The 9,286-nt window shown below is 33.6% G+C and overlaps 1 long non-coding RNA gene across 1 annotated transcript; it reads right to left on the bottom strand.

The window, feature by feature from the left end:
• Nucleotides 1-221: 221 nt before the first annotated feature.
• Nucleotides 222-962, bottom strand: LOC120195449. The gene is made up of 3 exons (XR_005523054.1): nt 723-962; nt 505-560; nt 222-426 (listed from the first exon to the last, which is right to left on the bottom strand). It is a non-coding gene; the product is annotated as an uncharacterized LOC120195449 (long non-coding RNA).
• Nucleotides 963-9,286: the final 8,324 nt, after the last annotated feature.

Raw genomic sequence — 9,286 nt, 5'->3', positions numbered from 1 at the left:
TTTTAGTGGTGGAGACTTGATTTTCTTACAAGCTTATTATAGATACTATATTTTGTCCGATTATTTTAGTTATTTATTATTATTATTATTACTACGACTACTTTTATAAGACTGCATACATATTTAGTTATATTAGTAATTAATGTTAATTGAATAGGTTAATATTAAAAATAAAATTAAATTTACTAAATTATATTTTTATAGGTTACAAATCCAGTGGACCCAAGGCCCAATATTGACCCATTACAAGACCCATCAAATGGGCTCAACAGTTCCAAATCCTAAGCCCAAATATGTTGAAACAAACAAACTAGGGTTTTCACCCTTTCTCCAGCCGCCGTTGAGACCAAGTTCTACGATGCGTCGCCGTCATCCGGTTACACTCCGACCACCGTGTTGGTCACTGCCAAGAGGCCATTCCTACCACTGTTTCGTAACAGTAAGGAAAAGAATAAAATTTAGAAAAATCAAGAGAAACTCAAAGCATATAATATCTTTACCTACCTCGATTGGGAAGCCATCTCCTACCATGAACATTCTCCTAACAACTCTGATATTACCTGCAGCAGACCACTCTCATTAATGCATTCAACATATAAGGAGAAGAGACCAACCGTAAAAAGATAAAAACAAAAGAAGAGGAGGAGAGGATAAGTTAAAAAAACAGAGAGAAAAAAAAATTTGAACTAAAAGAAAAAAGGAGAAAGAGAAGAAAATCATACCTATCAGGTTTGTTCTTGCTTCACCGAAGTTGAAGGACCTTCATAGCATCAAAGGTAGCCATTTTTTGTTCTATTTTAGAGAGATTAGGAAGGGTGGAAATAAGTTTGGTGCTCGATTTGTCTAGAATTTTGAAAGAGATATTTTACGGAGCTAAGAGGAGGTCACCGGTGCTTCACCAGAATCGCGTAGGGAGCAGCCAAAGGGAAGCTCATCTCCCCTCTCGGCTTAGAGAAATAAAAGAGAGGATGTGGAGAAAGTAAAACAGACGAAGTTATAATGAGGTATATATAAAACACCCAAAACAACGTCGTATAAAGGGGATTAGGGTTTCTACGCAGTGTATGTCTAATTATGTAAAGAGGAGTATTGATTCTATAAAATTTCGATTTAGTCACTAAAATGCAATTTTATCATTTTATATTTTTAGCTTTAAATTTTGTTTCCCTTACATTTTAGTCATCGTTTCTTTAGCTAATATTATTTGGGTAAGTTACTGATTATGAATGTTAATTTATAACTTATTGATTGTTAGTTCTTCGTATTTATTATATGTTATAATGCTTTATTTATACTTTTTGCCATTGTAACTTCACCATGTCTTCATTTTGGTCGTAATTTTGGTTGAATTTTCTTGGGTTAATGTGGATTATTACGTTAATATCCTTTTTTGTGTAGTTTCAATTTAGTCCCTATATTATATATATGCATTTATTCCATATTTTAATAAATATATAATATATAATATAAATATATGTTTAAAATGATATTTACATGTATGCGATATAAGTGTATAATATTAAATATATGATATGTTCATGTATGTATTTTAGGAAAATTTATTTGCATATTTACATTTTATTTAAAGAATGATTTTTTTATATCACATTATATACTTTTATTTCATAAAAAAAATGTTATTATCACTACTATAAATTTTATGAAATGCCTCGTTAATTATTCAACAAATCTATGGAAGACCTCTAAACATTTGGGGTGCCTTTCTGAGGGTTATTCGAATAAAATATTTTAACATTATCACTTGTTGCTTATTAAGTTAATTAGATATATTTTATTATTTTAATAGTTTTTTGTTTAGATATTATTATTATTATATATATATATATATATTAAATAAATATTTTTATAATTATTTTAATAAATATAAATGTTCATTTTTATTTATTTATTTCATGTATTTATTTATTTACCTTTGTTTATTTACCCTTGTTTAGTTTTATTATATTTTTATTGATATTGCATTCATCTTTCATATGTTATTTATTACTATTGCATTCATATGTCATACATTTGCTTTCTTGTTTTCCCAAAAGAATCAAAGTAGTTTAGAAAGAAATTCACTCTTCTCAAAATTCATAGAAATAAAGAGGATCCTTATTTAAATTTGGAATTCAAATTTGTAAAATTCTACTATTTGGATGATATATAATCGAGAGGTACCAATTTTGGGCGCAGTGGGTGTGCTCACCCTTCCCCACGTGTAACTGACTCCCATATTCAAAAAGAAAAAAGAATTTCTGGTAACAAGTAGACCAATTTTTGTCTTTAAACGATTTTTCTTAATATTGTTTTAAAAGACGTTTTTAGGTATTTGACATACCTAACCCAAAGGTCAATGAATACTCTAAACTTCAAATTAAACCAAAATCCAAAAATTTCAAATTAAAGTCATAATTATATTATAAAATTATGATTATGATAACTTGGCGACTTTGTTGGGGACACTAGAGAGTCGGGACTTGTTCGATTATATGTTGTCTGAATCGATGGAATTTTATAAATTTGAATTGTTACTTGAGTTACAATCCTTTTTATTTCAATTCTCATAATCATGCATCATATTTTATTGATTTCTTCTAAATAGTTGCACTAATGATTATATTTCATTATTTTCAGATAAGTTAATTCTTTTCAAAATAAATCAATCTTATTTTTTTTTGGTAAAAGGTTTGTGAGTTATTCCTCACACAAGTCACATGCATTTGCATGTCATAGACTCTATACCCGAGCTTTGTCGCATTATGTGGGAGTGAGTCACTAATGCCTTCATGAGTAGCCCTTGACACAAGCAGAGAATCATTTTCAAAGTACATGCCCTTATGATCTTCGTGACCAACCCTCTATCTAGACATAATGAATATGCTTTCTCGAATTGAACTCGATCCTGTTAAGTCTATAATGAATAAGGATTGAGGGTTCGACAACCCAAGAGGGCACTGACAACAAGGACAATTTGAGTACCTCTGTTACCTTAGAACCGTAACACTACATATAGTGAACCCATGTCCGTCAAAAGTCAGACTGAAACTTTATCCGACCTTATTTACCCTAATAAGTACACAAATGAAGAACTTCTCCTAACCTTTTCCTTTAAATTCATTTAATAGATTTATATTCGAAATAAAAGCATGTGAACTAGATACCATGTGGTTAGGTTATGATTACACAATTCAAGAATGTGGGTAGAAAGCATGTATGGGTAAGATTGTTCCTTTAATAAAAGTATGCTTAGGTAGAAACTATGATATGATAAATAATATTTATTTTATGTTTCTTTCTATTCTTTTTGCTTCCTTTTGTTTGTCGTTGCATATCATCATATCATCATATTTTTTTGAAAAATTTTCATACATGGAGCAAAAGTACTAGAACCAGAATAGCTCATATACAACTGTAGAGAACCTTTGATCCAAGCTCTGACTTAGTTTTAGAACTCGTCTTACACATGCTTTACTTTTAACAAGTATGATATGACCTCGACTATTGAGGAGTACATTGTTTTGTTTAACTTTAAAAAGATTCAGGTGGATCGAATTTATAGCCGGCCTTCAAAATCTCAATCCTTCTTAAATAATATAGTAGTTGTTATGGGGATGGGTGAGAAATGGGCCTTAGAAAAATCAAGAAGAAAGGGGAATGTAATGGACTTGCATGGCTAGCCATCAAGAAGGTCACCGAAACACACCCTAATAGTGACAAAAAATTAATTTTGTTGCCTTAGGGATTTATGGCCTTGTGATCTTCCCTAAGATTTTGGGGAATGTCGAATCAGATGTGTGGGACTTGTTTGATCAGTTGAAAAGAGGAATCAACCCTACGCCAACAGTGTTAGCTGGAACATTTCGATCCCTAAGAACCTTTCGTAAGCATGAAGGATGACAGTTCTCTTGATGTGCTCAATTATTGATATTCTAGATCCGAAGTCATTTTTGGAAGGAAGAAAACGTGCCTATTAGGAAAAAATTATCCAATTATTCTCCTTTAGAAGATTTTCTCAAGTAGGAACGGGTAACAAATGCCCTTGAGGATATATAGACCAATGCTTTCAAAAACCTTAAGGAGTAAGAAATCATGTGGAAGGCACCTTGATTTTATCCGAGATATGTCCTCTATTGCATAAATGACCATTATTGAGTGATGTTTCTATGAATATGGGGAGCCATTGGGTATGTACCACTTCTGGTATTGAGGTAGTATGAAGCACTTTAGTTCATGCCTGTCACCCATGATTTGGCTTTGTCTGATTTTCCTTTTCAATGGGGACACTATAAGTTGAAAATTTTGATTAATTTCTGAACAATGGAGTAAGACTTTCTAAAGCTTGCTGATAACTTCAGCAGTTATTGTAACTTTGATTATGATAATTGAAGGCTTCAAAGAAAGAGCGAGAATCTTCCACAACCTGATGAAAATAATGTTCCGATGGAAGAAGTGATAAGGGAGAATCTTTTTGAAGTCGAGATTCTTAGGAGATGATTCAAGGTTGAGAGAATCGACAGGGTAAAAGAAAGTGAAAAAAATGAAGGATGTGATATTCAATCTGGGATTTGACAGAGATGTTTACAAAACATAAGTTGAGTAGTAAAATAAGGGTAAGGAAAATCTTGAAGAAGACCATGAAGATTTAAAAAAGGTTTATAGGAAATTGTACTTGAATGACTAAATGGCTAGGTTTTGTGAGACTTCAGAACAGTGGGTGAAATAAATAAAAGTAAAAAGACGTGTGTTAAAGTCTTAGAGGATGATAACAAACGTTAGCTCAAAAAGATTAAAGATGAAATAAAAAAGAGAAAAAAATAAAAGGCTGACATGAAGGAAATGATCATGTAGACCAAAGCCTATAGTAGTGAAATTGAAAATTGAAGAATGAAAAGTCTGAAGGAGGAGAACAGGAAAGGATTAGAATCCATGATTTGGAAGCTGAAATAAAAAATGTGTTGGAGTAGTTCGAAGCCAGAGGCCAACGAATTCAGGAACTTGAGGAAGAAATAGAGTTGAAAAAGGATGAGATTTACAATGAAAGGCAAGACGAGAACCCTATCCTTGATAGAAAACAAGTTGAAGTTCAATCTTGGATGCAAAGGTACTCAACCAAGAATCAACGAGTTGAGGAACTTAATAGGGAAATGAGAGAGGTGCAACTAAGGAAAGAGGAATAAATTACCATACTTGAACTAGAAACCTTGAGTTCAAGGATTAGATCTCGCAATTGAAAGAATACCTGCATCAAGAGAAGGTCCCGCCAATGAACTTAAGGTTGTCTCGTGTAGAGAATAGAGCTCTATGAAGATAAATTAGCGGACTAGAGGATGAGCTTAAACAATGCCAGATTCATATCACCTGCCTAGAGAACGAGACTAGCAGTATCAACGATGTATGGAAAGACACCTCAAAGTATTATCGAGCCACCGTAGAAGAACGAAAATGCATGATGAATGAAGCAATTGCATAAATGAGTGATGTAGATTGATACATGAGAGAGTTAGCTAATAGGGAAAAAATTATTTTGGATCTTACCAATCCAATATCCGATTATTGAAGAATGGTCACGGGGCTTATGAATAAAATTATAGAACTGAATATGAGAGCTAGGCCTTATCTGTAATCAAACTACTTTGTATTGCTTGAAACTTTTTGGTCCAATGAAACTTGTTCTATGATATTCACTATTAGGGATTAATTCCTTTTTTGCATTGGATTTTTGCACTTGCATAAACATTCCTGCATTTATTGATTAATTCATAACATGCATTCATGATTAAAGAATAATAAAAATTAATTTATCGAAGATTATGTGATAGAAGATACTGGCTGAAAAAATGATACATCGATATAACACTCGAGGTAAAAGAATCTAAGCAAAATTTGAACAAATGAAGAAAGAGATGGAAGAGAATTTAATGAAGATGCAACATGATTGGGAAGCTAAAATGAAGTAGACTCAGAAATCTGCCGTAAACAACATCATGCAAAACCAATCTAGTATGGTTGATCACATTGTTGTAAAATTGAATGCAATAAATTTTGAGACTGGGAAAGAGCTTCTTATTACGCCAGTTGAAACTGTTGAAGGTACTCCACTTCCTTCAGCTCCGAGATTGGTCATCACACCTGAGAAGACAACTGAGAATCATGTTCGGTCATCTTCCACTAAAACTCAAGTGGTAGTAAAGAATCTTCGAAGCGATCTGAATGAGAACATGATACCTGACCTTGATAACATGGAGAGGTCTAAGAATGAAATGCCTGAACACCTGAAAGATTGATGTAAGGATTTCTTCAAAGAGATAGGAGGTTCCAGTTCTCAAGAGGTAGACGCAGCTGAATTGAGCGTGATACCTGACTTGATACTACCTCCCAAATTTAAGATACATGTGATCAAAAAGTATGAGGCTAAGACTTGTCTTGTTACACACTTGACAATGTTTATCAGGAGAATGACAAGTTTTATCAGAGAAGATAAACTTTTGATTCATTGTTTTCAAGCAAGCCTGACTAGATATGCTATAAGATGATATAATCAGTTAACCCGAGATCAAATAAGATCCTCGAAGGATTTGGCTAACACATTCAAAGATTAATATCAACATGTCATTGACATGATGCCCGATAAGGTTACTCTCTAGAATATGGAGATGAAGCACAATGAAAGCTTCCATTAGTGTGCTCAACATTGGAGGGATATTGCTGCTCAGGTTCATCCTTCGTTGGTTGAAACAAAATTTATAACAATGTTCATAGACACATTGAAGTCTCCTTACATTGATCATATGCTAGGAGTCACTATAAAAAGTTTCTCTAACATAGTCATGTGCGGAGAAATGATTAAGCGGGAACTAAAAAATATCCAAATTGCTAGCGGAAAAAAATTAAAAAATAAGCCCTTTGTGTAAAAGAAAGAAGGAGAATTGAACAATGTAAAAATTTCTGTTAACAAACCAAAGAATAGAGGTTCCAGTTCACAAGGTTCAATAAAGCGTGAAAACAACAACGAGATGATATCATTTACACCCATTCGAATGACATATAGTGAGCTCTTCCAGGGCTTGATCAAGGCACATGTGGTAGCTCCAAAGTATGTTAACCAGATTGAACCACCATAGCCAAAATTTTGCAACGAGAATGAAACTTGTGAGTACCATGCTAATATCTCGGGGCATACAATTGAAAAGGGTAGTTGAGGATTTGATCAAAAGAAAGATAGTGTCATTCAACGATTCAAAAGCACCGTGTGTTGCTATAAATCCACTCTCAAATCATCAAAATCAAGGAGTTAACATCATTGATGAAGGCTGAAGAATCAAAATCAAGGTGGAATAGGTTTAAGACACTGTTGAGCTGGGTGTATAAAACAAATACTGGCTAGAGGACTGTGTGTCCAAAGAAGGAATCCACTAAAAATAGATCCAAGATTTAATGTGAATATTACTATGAAGAAGGTCATCAACTCTATGACTGCCAATAGTTAAAACAGGTGGTCCAAGAATTGATGGATAAAAAGTAATACAATTTTTCAAAGAATGTCATATGAGTATTGAAGGTGTTTATGTAGCTGAAAAAAGCTTGAAGAATGTGAGTGAAAGGTTGAAGAAACCGATATTGTTTATATCTAAACCGAGCTACGAGGTGAAAAAAGGGGAAAGGTGATACCAAATGTGGTAATACAAGCACCGACTCTGTTTGCTTACACAACCAAAAAAAAAGGTCTCGTGGAATTACAAATGCCAAATTAACACTCCTGAAGATGAAGTTGATGAAGTTAGAAGCTTCACTAGGACTGGTAGATGTTATGCCCCTGGTTTATTTGAAAAGACGAGAGTTGTAGTGATGAATGAACCCATTAATAGGGTGAATGAGCCTTTTCACACTAAGAGGCTTAGGAATTCCTAAAATTTCTAAAGCATAATGAATACAACATTGTGGATCAACTCCAAAGGACCCCGACACAAATTTTGATGTTATTATTCTTTTTCATTCTGAGGTACATCGAAACGTTATTGAAGGTGCTAAATGAGACCTTTGTGTCGAATGATATACCAGAATGTGTGGATAGGTTGGTGAATCACATTAACGCAGACAACTTCATATATTTCTTTGACGAAGAGATACCTGAAGAAAGAAAAGGTAGACGCAAGGTGTTTCATATAACTGCTCATTGTAAAGGGGTCATTCTTTCTAGAGTGCTGATAGACAATGGATCAACTTTGAATGTTTTTCCATTGGGACGTTGAACTGAATCCTTGTAGAGACTTCACACATGAAGGTCTATGACAACACTATTCGTGTATTTGATGGCACCAAAAGGAACATTATGGGTAAAATCAGAATCCACCTCCGAGTTGGCCCAACTATTTGAAGTAGATTTTTCATCATGGACATACATCCGAACTAAAATTGTTTGTTAGAAAGGCCATGGATACATATGGTCGGGGTAATTCCTTCTTTATTACATTAGATGTTTCGATTTATTTTCGAATGAACTTTAGTGACCGTCAAAGACGAATAAGAGATCATAGAGTTTGTCACCACTTATGCACCATATATGGAGGTGAATGAGAATGTACTTGAATCATCACTCTAGTCTTTGGAGTTTGTCAATGCTACTTTTGTATTTGAGGAAAAATGATGAACCCTCTAAACTGTTAAAGAGCACTGTAATACAATTGAAAGAAACCTTAGCTCAAGGAGCTTGAGTTAGAAAAGGGTTAGGCAAGAGGTTACAAGGAATCATCAAGGGTTTGGATCTATTACCCAAGAAAAACTGCTTTGGAATTGGGTACAAGCCCACTTATCAGGACATGGTTAAGGATGCCCGAAAACTTAGGGAAAGAAGAAAGACAAGGGCAAGTGGCCAGGATATTACTTTGGGGACTATAGTTGTAATGTCCATTAGCAATACCTTCTCATCTAAGGGATCCATGGTTGATACCTTAGAGAACCCATGGGTTAATAAAGAGGTTACGAAAGTTGAGGTTATGATGGAAAACTTGAGCATCAATGGTATCATAGATGAGCCAACTATAGAATGCTTACAAGTTTTGATTCGTCATTATCCTCTTGGATATGCTTTGGACAACTATATTGTTGAAGAACTCCCTATATTCTACAAGCTTATTTCAAAGTAATGCATAATAAGAATCATGCTACTTGTTGACCTGAATATAGTAAGGTTCCTTTTTATAAAGACAAACTATTATTTGTCATTACTTTAATAAATGATGCATTACCCTCATTCTCTTTATGGAAAACATTTTATTATTTATTA

Source organism: Hibiscus syriacus, unplaced genomic scaffold (assembly GCF_006381635.1).
Source record: "Hibiscus syriacus cultivar Baekdansim isolate YM2019G1 unplaced genomic scaffold, ASM638163v2 tig00117012_pilon, whole genome shotgun sequence".
In the NCBI taxonomy this organism is placed as follows: domain Eukaryota; kingdom Viridiplantae; phylum Streptophyta; class Magnoliopsida; order Malvales; family Malvaceae; genus Hibiscus; species Hibiscus syriacus.
The sequence above is the reverse complement of the archived record's forward strand: the minus strand, read 5'-3'. Positions and strand labels throughout refer to the sequence as shown.